This window comes from Barbus barbus (assembly GCF_936440315.1).
Source record: "Barbus barbus genome assembly, chromosome: 4".
Lineage (NCBI taxonomy): Eukaryota > Metazoa > Chordata > Actinopteri > Cypriniformes > Cyprinidae > Barbus > Barbus barbus.
In genome coordinates, this window is record NC_136732.1 from 602,261 (window position 1) to 617,035 (window position 14,775).

The window sequence follows — 14,775 nt, forward strand, 5'->3', positions numbered from 1 at the left end:
ATATTTACTAAAGGCCAATTCACACAATCACCAGATTAGAGTACATCACGTCTCAGACATTCCATGACCAAATAAATGGCAATTAGAAATGTTCAAACGACAACAACAGTGCTCGGCAACTGCAGTGTGAATTTGGCTTATAGGTTATTAATTCACCTTTCGTTTATGACGGAAGTTGCTTTCATCAAGAACGGCAAATTCTTGAGCACTTCCAATCATCTGCCCATGTCTTCTTCTGAATCGTTTTATGGCACAGTGGCACACTTTCCTCATGATACGAGTCATCTTAGAGAGTGTTCTGGAACTTTTTGCAATGCCATCTTGCATCATATCAATTTGTCTGATCCGCAATCCCTGAGCGAACCTGTGAAGTACACAATGACGACTCAAAATAGGGAAAGCTGAGTTGTCAAAATTAAAACGATCAAAAAACTTTGAAATGAATTGTAACATTTTACTATTCCTTCTCTGCTGTCCGACAACAGACTCACCTGTAAATGAATATTAGCCAAGATGACAAGCTGAGTTTTGATCTCTCAAAGAGAGACCCTACTCGCACTGATCGGCTGGTTTTCTTGCCTCGATGACTTTTATGTCTGCACATCCTGTGACGGTGATAAATGGCAAAGTATGGTTATGCAGACAAAAGTATTTTACCTGGACTAAGAATTACTAAATTGTAGTAAAAAAAAGAAAAAATTATTATAATTTTCCAAAAGTCAATGTGTTAACTTCTTATGCAGGAATTCCGCCCATTGCCAAAGCAACAAGCAGGAAGAAGCTTCTACTCAGTCTTTTCTTTAATGCAGTTTTTGTTTCATGCGCAAAGCTTCCCCCTTTTACATTTAACAACCAAGCAAAATATTAAGCCTGAATGGTGTAAATGCAGCATAACAAAATAAATAAATTAAATTTTGTTTTCATTTACTTTTGTATTTTTTTTATCTGGCCATTTAGATTTTTTTTAGATGCTTTTTTTCTATCTTTACATTTAAAAATGTATTTATTTGTTTATTTTTTGAGGGTGAAAAAAGTCTTTAAAACAATAATACAAATTAAAAATATAACAAATTGAGAAATTGCTGTAAAATAATTTCATAACCATTGAAATGTACAATATTTTTTCTAACCCTCACAAATATTATTTCTGTATTACAATATATCTAATTATTACAGACGTACTGGGATAAAAGTTTATAGCGCAGATATAAACACTGATGTCTACAGTAGTGATTACAGTAGAGAGCTAATCACCTTTTGAATATAACTTGCTCATTCAAACAAAGACTATCAATGACATCATTACACCAGTAGGTGGTGACAAGTGACAAAAAAATAGTCATTGAATCATTCATTTACAAAATTCAGTAATGAAACAAATGAAGTCTTTTGAGTGAGTCACTGAATGATTTGCTCAAACTGATTGTTAAAGAATTAATTTAAAGTAGACTGCAGCAAATTATATTTTTTTATAACCTGGTAATTTGCATGTTATTTTGTTTAGTTGTAATTTAATAATAAAAAAAAAGAAATCAATAATTTCAATTTATCCAGAATCATACAGCTCTGAGCTGCAGTTATATCTGAACGTCTTTGTTTAATAAGGGATTTCCCATGACTTTTATGATTTGACTCTCACTTGTGGACTTTCTGCAGGAGGGCGCCTCCGGCTTCCAGTATAAATTAAACAAATTAGATGAGTGTTTAGCACTCTGTAATGCTCACATCGCCCATTTCTCTAAAGAAATTTGAAATAAGCATTTTATTGTTCAAATGAGTGCACTTTTGGAATAAAGAGCCCTGAATTATGTTGTTTATGCTGCCTTCACGTGTTCTCGGAATTATCTTAAATACGAGTTTCCAAGATAAAAACTGCACATGAACGCCCTTTCATTTAGAAACTTGAACGTGATAAGCTCGTAAACACAACTTCAGTAGTGGAAATTATTAAATTTTCGATAGCACGTGAAGGCAACATTAGTAAATAGCAGGGATGCAAACTCATCAGGGATGAAAAAGGTGACAAAAACATGACACCTCCCCCCTACCCCCACCCGCATATCACAGAATATCTTTTGTGAAAAAGTACACCAAACTATTTTTAAAATGATGTTGTGGTTATGATAGTAAAGCTGCATTCCTTGGCAAAATAATAGTGTTAGTAGTGTTATACAAGCTGTGTTTGGAATAATTATTACGCTAGCAAGAGTTAGATTTGGTGAAAATAACACTAACAACTTTAAACAAAAAAAATAAATAAATAGGCCACGTCAGGCTAATTAACAGTTCTAAGCTTGACATACTACTGAAATATTGAAAGTTTATAACATTTAACAATGCCATAAAGATTTTCTGAAATCAACATTTTTGATACCATATAAATTTCATAATGTCAATCACAAAAAAACTACTAGTCTAAATAAATAAAATTCAAACTCACTGAAGACACGTAAACAGTTAGCGGTGAAATAACAAGAAACTAATTACAAGCAATTGGACAAAAAACTACAGGAGAAAAAATAAGTAAATGCTATTGTATAAATTAATCAAATTTATAAAAATACTGCATAGTCTTCATTGTGTAAATTATATATATTTACTCTTATTAAAGTTACAAAAGTGGAATAGTCAAGAGCAGTGAGACTTTTTTCCTCTTTTGTTGTTTGATTACTATGAATGACAGACAGAAGGAAAGTTAGACAGCGGTCGCTTTAAGAGCTGCCAGGGTCCATTATACTGTAACACGTGCGTTTAAAAGATGGCACGTGCGTTGCAAAGATGGAATTTTGACACATAAGGTTAACGTTACACGCATGTATTTTTATTATTTAACCATTCAAGGACAATAAAGTGCAAAGTATAACTCCGTTCAATCACACGCTCTAATCTCTCAGACAGCGCCCAGAAACAGAGACTCTCTCGCGCATATGTAGAAATGAGTTGTCTTTCGCTGCTGACTGGATTCTAAGGCTTACAATCACTTGTTTTAAACCACAATGCTTAAAAACGCATGCAAATGATAAGCTTCCGTGACCACTCAACACAACATCATGTGAATGAGTATGTTAACTCGAGAAATACTTTCAGCAATATATCATGTGAACAACAAATCTTAATTTGTTTAATAACTCACCAATGAAAACCGTCGAGATGTCTTCTACTTCTCTCCATTCTCATATTATGGCCACATCTTGAGCACTTTACTCTCCTTGCTAGTAATTTTTTGCTTTGAAGCCATTTAATGAGTTTGAGTTTCCTGTTTGTTGTGGATTTCTGAATTGCAAAAAGCAATAATTTTGAATGCAACATTGCCGTTACTCTTCATCAAGACACACTTCATACGTTCATGAGCTTACTGCTAACCAGAGCCATTGGTGCTAATTAATTAAACTCAGGTCAGGTGGCGCGGAAAACACCAGAGATTGCCCCGCCTATTTCCGGTGCAAAGAACCTGCTTCAATCATGCAGGGGGGCTTAAACATAATACATGTGTTAACCCAAGTAAAACTTTATGGTATCGCACCGTCTTTGGAAGTATATACAAACTGGGATAATTGTAAAGATATCCAAGACACACCAGAGCTTCACGTAGGGTTTAGAGGTGGAAATACAGTAATAAAAATCCAAACTATGTCATTAGTTAACGAGGAAATCCAAACTATGACGATTAACTTTAGCTTCGCGCCAATCAACAGATTTGAGCAAGATGGATGAGAAGAGAAAGGCAACGCGGTGTGGGAGGAAAATTACCAACAAAATGGGCAAATACAGCTCAGATGAATATGGTAAGTACTTGTAACATGCTGTTTGTTGTTTGATGTACTTTTGTCAGGCTTGCAAACTTGGGTTGTCTTGGTGGAGTGAGATTTTGGTAACTTAACTCATTGTGCCGTTTTCACAGACAAGGCTTAAGCCTAGTCTAGCCTAGTAAAATGCATGTTTGAGCTGTTTTAACTGAAAACCGCTTGCACTGACATGTCTTAAAATATGTCAAAGCAATTGTTTTGCACACCAGTAACTTAATGTTTTTTTTTTTCTAAGGCACGTTTATAAAAGATAGTTAAAAATCCTAATTGAAATCAGGCCTAATGGCTTAAAATAAGCCTTGTCTGTGAAACCATGCCTTTCTTTATGTATTTAATCATACTGCTGTAAATTACCAATACCAATGTTGTACTAGATGCACTTTTTTGAAACTTTCTCTATTAATGTTCCCTGCTGATTAGATAACTAAGTGACCTAATATTACGTTACCTCTGATGTAAATTACTAATTGAATAACATGCTTTACTGGTCGAATTATTAAAAAAATTCTCAGCATGGTGTGGCAAAAAGAATATAGTATTTGTTACGATAAACGGCATATAAATTACCTCGTTAGTCTACAGTTTCTAATTCAGAAAGGCATTTTGAGGTGTCAGCTCCCCTTGTTTACTAAGGTTAATCAGGGCACTGGTCAGGGAATCGGACATTTTAAGATATTAAAGTCTTCTCGATCGCAAAACCATTTCACTGCACTGAAACGTTTGCTTCCTAAAAGTTCCAAAATGCAGCGTGAAAATACAGGGAATATTGATGCTCTCTGTGTTCAGATCTCCCGTTATTTTCTCCATTGGGAATTAGATTTTTGTTCTTTAACAATAACTCAAAAACCTTTAAAGACAGACCTATTGTGATTTCCGAGGTTGTTAATAAATGATATGCTTTTGTTTAATTTAACATCATGCATTCTTTATCAACTGAATGCAAGTTTCATTAAAAATCAACATTTTGAACAAAAACCTGAGAAAATGGCGTTTTTTCAAAGACCACATCCATATCAGATTCAGAATAATGATCGAAAATAAGATCTTACGGTTTTCCTGGTCTTCCTGGTCTACTGGCATTTATGACATCTTCCTCAAATATTACAATGCTCATGATAACTTTGGTTAACTCTACAATAAGTAAATCCACCCCGACTGTATAACAGTGAAAACACTGACAGAAAATTGATCAGATTAAGTTCTGGAAGAAATTTAATTGGTGCAGAATTTGTCGCATTATCAGTTAAATCGATTCAATAATATCTGTGTTTTATTTGGACAAATTAATTCCCATGCTGGTGGGAATATGTTGTGGGATTTAGTTGGGCAGCCTAATAATGTGAGAGACAGTCAAATGCGTGAGTTGGCAACCCTGCTTATGTACAAGTTTTCAGGTGTTTCTTTAATGCTGAACTATGCTTGCTTCCGCCTATAGTTGTATCTGCACGCAAGAATGTTCAGACTGAAAATACAGCAAACTCAGCGAAAGGTAAGTCATTTAATACAATTGCTGATACATGCGTGAAGTGGGCAGGAATTCATTGGTATTTGCCTCTCCTGAGATATCAAACAGTATTTTGGTATAAAAAGTATACTCGAGTGATACTGTGTCTGCACATTTTCAAAATAAATACAATTTTGGTTAAATATTTTGGTTTTGCAAAAAAAAACAACAAAAAAAACATTAACACATACATATTTGCCCTAATAACTGTGGCATGTGTGGCCATTTTCCATTACAAATATCAACGAGAAAAGTATACATTATGTAAATACCCGGGTCAATTTGTATAAAGACAAAGTAAAATTAAGGGCTTTTAACTTTACAAGGAGAAAATACATTTATATTTATACAAAATATTAATGTGGCTTTAATCAAAATATAATGGCCTGCTCATCGAAGTTTGCCCATCCATCAGCTACCGATCATATTATACACTACATAAAACCCATCAATTGTTTTTTTTTTTTTTTTTAGCTCATAGTGTCCGTTCAAGTCCTCCTGGGATGGGTTCACAAACTGAAATGACTGGTTATGAGGATTGAAAACATTTGGCTTCTGACATAAGCCATTCTTCACAATACAGAAATGAAGTTGATCAAAATGCCTGTTTCATGCCAACTTTAATACTGATTAAGCTCTGCCTGTTTCTTTGCTCAAATAAAGCTCATTCTCATTCTCAAATGCTGTATTTTAAGTTGGTGTTTTTTTGTTTTGTTTTTTCAGGACTTCAGCCTGCAATACAGCAAACCAGTGAAACAGAAGGTTTGTTTGTAGCCTTTTCTACATTGACATGCAAGAAATATTTTTTTTCCTATAATGTTTACATGAGACAAAGATAATTGTAATTTTCATTTAGATATTTAATTTGCGTAATTTCGTTCACAGAAAAGTGGCTGTTAATGTGTAGAGTATAAATTATCTTGAATTAGGCCTAATTAGAGTAGGCCACATTTTTTGTTATTCTGCTTTCAGCCAAGTTACATATTTTTGATTTCTCTTTTATAAGGTGCACCCACTTTACAGATTGCTCTTGACAAAGCAAAGCAGACAATAGAGATCCAAAAGCAGAAGATTCTTCATCTTCAGGAAAAAGTTGACTCTCTGACAGATGACACAAATTTTCTCAGATCAAGATTGGAGGATGGTACGTAATAGGTTCACAAACTTGCTTTAAGAACAATTCTGCCAGTCAGTATGTTGCAACGTTTAATTAGAAATGCTTTCATCAGACAAGAAAGGCTGTGGACCCTGAGGGTGACATTAGTTGTTCTAGGAATTTGGTTTTAGGAACTAGCCACCAGGGTGGTTCCCTAAGAACTAAATGATCCCCTAGGGCTATTTTCCTAGTTGCATTTGCACCGCCAGTAGGAACTCTGAAGTGACACAAGCCGTGCTTGTTGTGACTTATTTTGACAGCGCTACGAGCGGCAGAGCCTGAGCACACAACGCTCCCATTCTCTGTCTTCATTAGTTAACAGTCCTGTCTAATGTTATTGGATAGTGTTATACAAAGAAAATAATCAGTATATGACAAAGTATTAGTGTTTGCTGTGTGGTTGATGTTGAATGTCGCTAGCTGAGCAGAAATAGATCATCATGTATCGCCTGGTCCCGTCAAACTTGCTTTGGATTTTATCCTTAGTGTAAAGTTGAGAGGTCCATCTATCACTGTTTTCTGTGTTTGTAGAGTTAGTTCAGCCAGTCAGCCTACACTTACGTCACTGGTAGTTCCTATTGTGCTGGGTAAAACCCTACTCTAAAGTAGGAGCTAAAGGATTTCCTAGAAGTAAAATCATTCCCATTTCCTGCAGTGCGAACACATTAAAAAGCGGGTACTTCTGCCAGTAGTTATGGGAACTGTAAAAGGTTCCTCTGGTGAGAAAGCCCCTATTCCTCTATGCTAAATTGTAATCAGTGAGACATTAGGGTAACAATATTTTACATGCCCTGTCAAAAGACTGGTTGTTGGAGAATTCTGCATATGTTTTAAGAAGGTTGTTGAGCAATAAGGTCACCCCTCTTTTTTGCATTTGAGACATTTAAAATGTTTTCCTAAATTAAGTGTGGTTAAAAAAAAACAACGTAAAGTCTTTACCTGTAGTTTTGTTCTCCACATATTTGTAATTTTTCTTTGTCATAGCACTTCTGAGGCACGAAGCAGTTATCTCGCCTGGACAGGCACTGACTGCATCTTCATCCACTAACTTACTGCTGCATCACAGGAGAAAGAGTCCAGTGATGAATCTTCTGACTCCTCAGATTCTGAACCAAGAGCGAAGAAGAAGAAAAAGGATAAAAAACGAAGAAACAAGAAGAAATCCAAGAAACTGAGGGTTGATTTTAGGAGAGGTATGTTTATTCTATCAAAAGTATTAAATGGTATAGTTCATTCAGAAATGAAAATTGTCAAGGCTTTAAGTGAATAACCGGAGAACATGTCTCAACGCATCTGCTTTTTGGAGAAAGTGTTAATAATAATAAACTTTATTTTATATAGTGCCTTTAAAAGTTGCATCTCAAAGCGTTTTTCAAGAACATACAAATAAAATACATTGACAAAAAATAGAAACATACATCAAAACAAATTTAAGAGACACCCCCGCCAAAATACAGAATATTCACTTGTATGCTAGCCTGAAAAAATAAGTTTTAAGTGAAGATTTAAAAACACTAAGTGCATGTCTGATCTCGGTGGGAAGAGAATTCCAGAGTTTTGGAGCCACAGAAGAAAAAGCCTGATCGCTAGGGATGGGAAATATGGCCTAAAAAAATTATCACGATAATTTCAGGTATTTATTACGATGACGATTTTATATATATATATATAAGTTTTAAAGATTAAGTTTATTTCATATAGTATTATTAATGCAATTAACTTGAAACTTTCTGTACACAGCCAACTTATGGCCATGCTAATTATGATCAACAGCTCATCTCCATTAATTGCTCTTATCAACCATAATAATGCGTTACGGACGCTTCATATTAAATCATATGCATAGGCTACTGGCACACGTTTACCACGTTGCTGATGACTGAAAGCCTGTGTATGGCTATACTGCTGTGATCTGTTTCAGGCTTTCCATATCATAACATTTTAGAAATTAATTCATTGTAATATCTCAGAAATGGCATATTTAACGAGAACATCGCGGAGATTTAGCTGCTTTGCTGTTTGGGTCAGAAATGCACAGGCGGACTGAAGGAAAAATCGCCAAAACTATTTTAAATGTCATATAATGTTCATTGTTAATATTATTATCTTATCTAAACTTTTTATGTGTTTCAAACAAACTTATGTCGCCATCTGCGTTGCATTCATGCAGAGAGCAAGATTTTGCGTGTTCACGCGCATGCTGAGACGCTCAAGAGATGTGGGCTACATCATTCTTATTTGTCTACATTTTTCTTCATTACAAATCTTGTTTGGTTTTATTTTGTATCATTGCATGTTAAAAATAATTCACTATGTTATGCAGATGCAAAACGCTAGACTGCGAATAAGATTAGCTACAGTTTCACATTTTATAAATATTTGAACAATATATTCAGCATATTTAACAACCTGTTTTGTATCTTTATTTAATGCATAAGCGATTTATTAAAACAAGTGTATGAGGCTATGCTCTAGAGTCTAGATTATTATTCATATTCAAGTGTTTGTGCGGAAAAGAATGCGCATGCATGACAGTGAGGTGCTCGCGCGGATCACTTGCATTTTTTCCTGATAATGAAACAACTTAAAATAATAATAATTAAAAAAAGAAAACTTAAAATTGGGGCTCGTCACATACATGAGAAATATTTCTCAGGGCTCTACGCTTACTTTTCTTTTTAGGAGCGCTTGTGCTTCTAATTTAAAATATTTAGGAGCACGGTCAAAAATTTAGCAGCACCTTCAAATCAATAACAACAATTCTGATCAAAAATGAACCTTCCCATTACGAGGTGATATTTGACTCCTTAAAGTGATTTACAGGGAATTTAGTTTTTACCTTTGTAATGGCATTTTTCTAACTTTATTAAAAGTATGGCATCTTTTATGTCAAATTCAAATTGGACGTGTTTCCACTCTTTGTAACCACCATTTTTCTGTACACTTTGCGGTAGTTTGCTCCTCATCTGATTTTCTGTAACCAAACCAGTTGCAAATTGTGGAGGTAGCTCCTCGCGTAACAACAAGCTCCTCCTCATAGTGCGTTCACACCAGACGCGAATGAAGCGTTAAGCGCGAGTGATTTACATGTTAAGTCAATGCAAAGACGCGAATAGACATCCTGCAGCGCAATTCGCGCGAATGACGCAGCGCGAATTGAGCATTTAGAGCGAAATTCTATACATATGCTCTCTGTGGCAGTCATACATGTGCGCCTGGCAGAAGCCCCGCCCATGACGCGAATTCGCGTCTGTTGTGCAGTGAATTTCACGCGCGAATGAAGCGAGTAAACCCAAAATGTTCACGCGTCCAACTACGCGCGAATAGCGCGATTTATTCGCGCAAGTCGCGTCTGGTGTGAAGGCACTGTCAGCCTCACGTCCGCCTTCCGCCATGCTTGTTTTCACTCCGCACGTGAACAGTGAATCGGGCGCGCACAAAACTACGTCATCAACTAGACTTATCGTTATTATCGTGAGGAGACAAATTTTTATCGTGAGGAGAATTTTCAACGGTATATCGCAAACGATAAGATATCGCCCATCCCTACTGATCACCCATTGAACATAAACGCGTCAAAGGAACAATTAAAATGCCAGAATCAGAAGAGCGGAGATTTCGTCTAGGGGTGTACACAGTTAAAAGTTCAGACCGGTATTGTGGCGCTAAACCATGCAAGTCCTTGTAGGTAAGCATGATGGTAATATGGACTGTTAATGGCAATATGGACTGACGGCGATAGGTATACCATGTCACTTTTTGTGCTGTAGTGGTTCATAAACACAACTGCATCAGTCTCACAGAAGAACATTGTAGCCGGAGATACTTCCGTTTATGTCAATGATGAGTCGACTGGGCTCCTCCACAGAAGTTGGCATCCCGCTCTGTCTAAAATAGTCAGAACATATACAGAATCACTACGGTACATTTATCACTAAAGTTGTTTAAGACAAAAACATGGTTTAGAAGATGGTTTCATGATGTATTTGCTGATTTTAGAAATTCTGTAAATTTTAAACAAAAAAAGTGCTACGTTGTGTAACAAAGTTAATCTGGTAACCTAGCTAGTTGTTTTTATTGTTGGTGTTTTATTCAAGTTTAATATCCAAATGCTAGTGAGAAGAAAAAACAAAACAAAAAACTTTTAGAAATCAATATGCATTTGCGATGAACATTATGCTTTTTTTTTTTTTTTTATATATAGTAGGTCCTTGCACAATATTTAATAAAGCACATACAAATGACCTTAACTGGAAGCGACGCAACCTGTATTACAACAGAATTTAGTTAGTTGTTATAACCACATTTTGGCTTGTAGCCTGTTCTGAAAGCAATAGCACACTAGTGTTGTCAAAAATATCGATATTTCGATAAATATCGGTACTGAAATATCTGAACGGTACCAATATTAATTTCCCGAAGTATGGATACACCGATACTAGCCGAGCTTCTCTCCAAAGGCGCGTGGACCAGCACCACACGTGACCGCACTCGTCTCCTTCGCTCTGGTTAAATAGCACAAGTGAAGTGAATAGAAAGATGACTGCTCTGGTTGTTAAAGAACACAGCAGGAGCGTTATCTGTAGGGATCTATGATCTCCGCGATGCAGAGAACGCCACGGAATCCAGTCATAAACACGGAGTTTACAGTTTAACGCCGAATGCCACGGAATTTGTCAAAGTTTGGATGAATTAATCAAAAGTAGGTCATTACACTTAACTCAAATCGCGATATGGACTAGTATCTGTAAATATTAAGCTGCAAAAGTGTATTTAAATATGAATCCTGCATGTTCTGCGCGTCTCTGTGTGAATGTGCTGCACGTGCGGTTGTGTTTACTAATGTGGCGCTCGCGGGGATTTCAGCGTCTGCCGTCTCAATGAGGACATAAATACATCAACAATATCTCCAGAACTGATCTGAAAGCACTTTACCAGCATTTTACCATTTAATTTGAGTAAAACTAGCGTCATATCATACACACACAGGACTTTAGAAGTATTCACGGCAACCCGTCAAAATAAAAGTTCAGTTTAACAGCCTATTAAAGACCGTGTGCCACAAATAGGCTATATTACTATTATTTAGTAGAATGTACATAATACTACTACTTACTACTACTGTTCATTTTTTTAAAGAAATAATCACAAAATATTTTAATTTTAATAGGAAATCCCCTTCATTTGCCAAAAATGTAAATGTTTAATTTTCATTAATTAAAATATAAATTAATTAAAATTGTTTTATGCCTCCATCTGATATAATTTAAATACACAACACAGAATTTCTGAGGGGGAAAACACATTTCATAAGGCTACTGTAAGAATAAATAAAAATTGTTTGTATGCATTCAAATAGCCTAATAGACATGCTAAAACACAGAATTTGGTAACAATGAAACATAAGGTGAGAAAAAAATAAAACATTTCATACGGCCCTAAACGTGTCATTTTTGTTACACTTTTAATAAATTAAATGTTAAATTGTATAATTTTCATGATTTTAATGAATTAGACATGTTTTTAGATTAATAGCATTTAATTTGACCATTAAAAAAAAGAGTCCAGAAAAATTCAAACGGAAAAAAACGGAATCCAGAAAAATTAAAATGGAAAAAATTGAATGTAGAAAAAAATAAAACGGAATTTGGGGAAAAATAAAAGGGATTTCATAGGGCCCTATATCTGGAAATATTTTGGTTATGAAGCAAATGAGAATATCAACAAATAGAACTTTGGATTTTAATTAGTACATGTATTAGTAAACGTTAGTTTCAATTAACATTTAACTAAGATTAATAAATAAATCAACAAATGCAGTACCTCAAGACATTTTTTTGTTCATGTAAAATATACCGCATGTTCTCGACTTGTTACATTTATCTTTAAATTAAAAAAATTACCCCCTTAATATTGTGGCAGTTTTTTTCACCGTGGTATCGAAAATGGTATCGAGTATCGATATTTTTCAAGGTATCGTATCGAAGTTAGAAATTCCAGTATCGTGACAACACTATAGCACACACCAAAATAGTTCTCATTATTAATACAATTTACTCACCTTTGTATCAAACTCGTACAACATTTTTCTTTTTTCTTTCCTCCCCAGTAAGAACCCCAGAAGACTCCATCAAACGCTACCACAAAGTGTTACAACTGGTAAATGGTGGTTTCAGTAAAGCTGAAGCATACAACAAAATGAATGTTGACAGAAATATGATTGTCATGCAAGCCCCCATTGCTGAGTTGGCAATTGCAAATCCGGAGGAGTACAAATCATTAAGAGCAACCTTTAAAGGGAGAAAGCATCCAAAAATTTTCTGATATCTGTCTTGCACGCTGTCTGGCTCAGCCTAATGTAGACATGATAAAAAAAATGAAAGAGAGCAATGCCCTTCTTGATATCTCAAAGAAGTGAGGTATACATGTTGCTTAAATGATTAGTTCTGCCAAATGAAAATGTTTATTTACTCACCTTCAGGTAGTTCCAAATCTGTATGAGTTTCTTTCCTCTGCTGTACACAAAGGAAGCCATTTGAAAGAATTTGTGTACAGCAGAGGAAAGAAACTCATACAGATTTGGAACTACCTGAAGGTGAGTAAATAAACATTTTCATTTGGCAGAACTAATCATTTAATAGTCTTAACAATGTTTTGTTAATAAAAAATGTTTATAATGTTAATGTAAAACGTAAAAAAAGGTTTACAATGTTACTGTTGGTTATTAGTGAACATTCTCCAAACACTTTTATTTATTTATATTTATTTTTATTTTTTTAAATGCGCATTGTCGCGTAATATCTTTACATTTTATGTTGAGTTTTGTAAAGTAATATACAACTTATGCCTCTTGATTTAAGGTGCACTGATATTTAAAAACTTTAAATAAAAGGTGTTTTACCTTTTTTAATTTCTGTGGGTTTTTTTTAAGTGCTGGTGGATATGTATCTTAAAAGTAATAATTTTGGACATACTGGTGCAAAATAAGAATCACCTTGGTGGATGTTAATTGGTATTTTAGATAATGACATAATGACTTTACATAACTACAGGTTATTACTAACTCCTCATTAATTACTTGTTAATTAACACGAATTCTTGTCTTGTTAATGTATCATTATGTCATGACTACATGGGGGGGCACATTATTACTAACTCCTCATTAATTACTTGTTAATTAACATGAATTCTTGTCTTGTTAATGTATCATTGTCATGACTTGTCTTGGAAGGGCACATCTTTAAAAAGTTATCAATTACACATTCTGTACGTATTCAGATCATCTAAATCGGATATTTGGTGCTTTTCGGTGGTTTGTAAAGAAGTGGAAGAGCAGACGTCCGGTGGCTGCATTTGGATGAAGAAGGAACTGAACGGTAGGAGGAAAGTTGACATTTTGAAGGGGCAATAGTGGCCCAAAAGAAGAGCAAGAACACAAGACAAACGTCTGACTGCAGTGCATTATTATGATATAAAGACATTAAACCAATCCATAACAACCAAAGTGATGATAATCACTGATTTTAATTTGGAAAATTGCATCTGCTAAATGAATGCGTTTTTGTAGGATGGCGGAAGTGGAATCACTCAAAACAGGATGAGATGAAATAGTTTTTAATTATGAATGCATTTTGCGATAGATGAGGTAGGTTAAACGTAAAGATTGCAAGAAATCCACTGATGTTTGTGACAGCTGCAGGTGGCAAATTTATAAACAATTTTACATTGTGCCATTTTCGTACATCTAGAGCATGTTTGATTTGGTTTACACCAAAGTGTTAATTAATACATTAACTAACATGCAGGAACTAACATGTAATTAAGGTAGTGTTATTCATGCAGTAGTTCATATGACTCATGTCGTAGTTAAGTTAGTTCTTCATTAGTTCTTGATTAATACATGTCTAAACTCATCGTTAGTTCATAGTCAAGTAATACGCAATGACGTTGAAAAGGTCACGGTTGACTTAGGCGGAAGTACCGAGTCAGTAGGCTTTTTAATATTAAAACACCCAGGATACGCACACGAAATGGGCATTTTAAACCATAAACTGACACAAAGACATTTGAATATGTGTATATGGTCCTCCTTCCGCGCATTTGTAAACACTGACTCGGTACTTCCGCCTAAGTCAACCGTGACCTTTTCCACGTCATTGCGTATTACGTGACGTCATGAACGCGCATCACAGAACAGAGCAAGGCGAGCATTTGTGCTTATAAAACTTAAACTTTTTTATTTATTTTTGAAATGACCGATCGTTTCGCTAGATAAGACCCTTATTCATCGTCTGGTATTGTTTAAAGCC

At 35.0% G+C, this 14,775-nt stretch overlaps 1 pseudogene across 1 annotated transcript; it reads left to right on the plus strand.

The window, feature by feature from the left end:
• The first annotated feature begins 3,462 nt into the window (after positions 1–3,462).
• On the plus strand, positions 3,463–12,884 carry LOC306862508 (annotated as a pseudogene). The gene is made up of 6 exons: positions 3,463–3,785; positions 5,242–5,295; positions 6,034–6,072; positions 6,317–6,454; positions 7,451–7,659; positions 12,576–12,884. The product of its transcript is annotated as an uncharacterized misc_RNA (transcript).
• Positions 12,885–14,775: the final 1,891 nt, after the last annotated feature.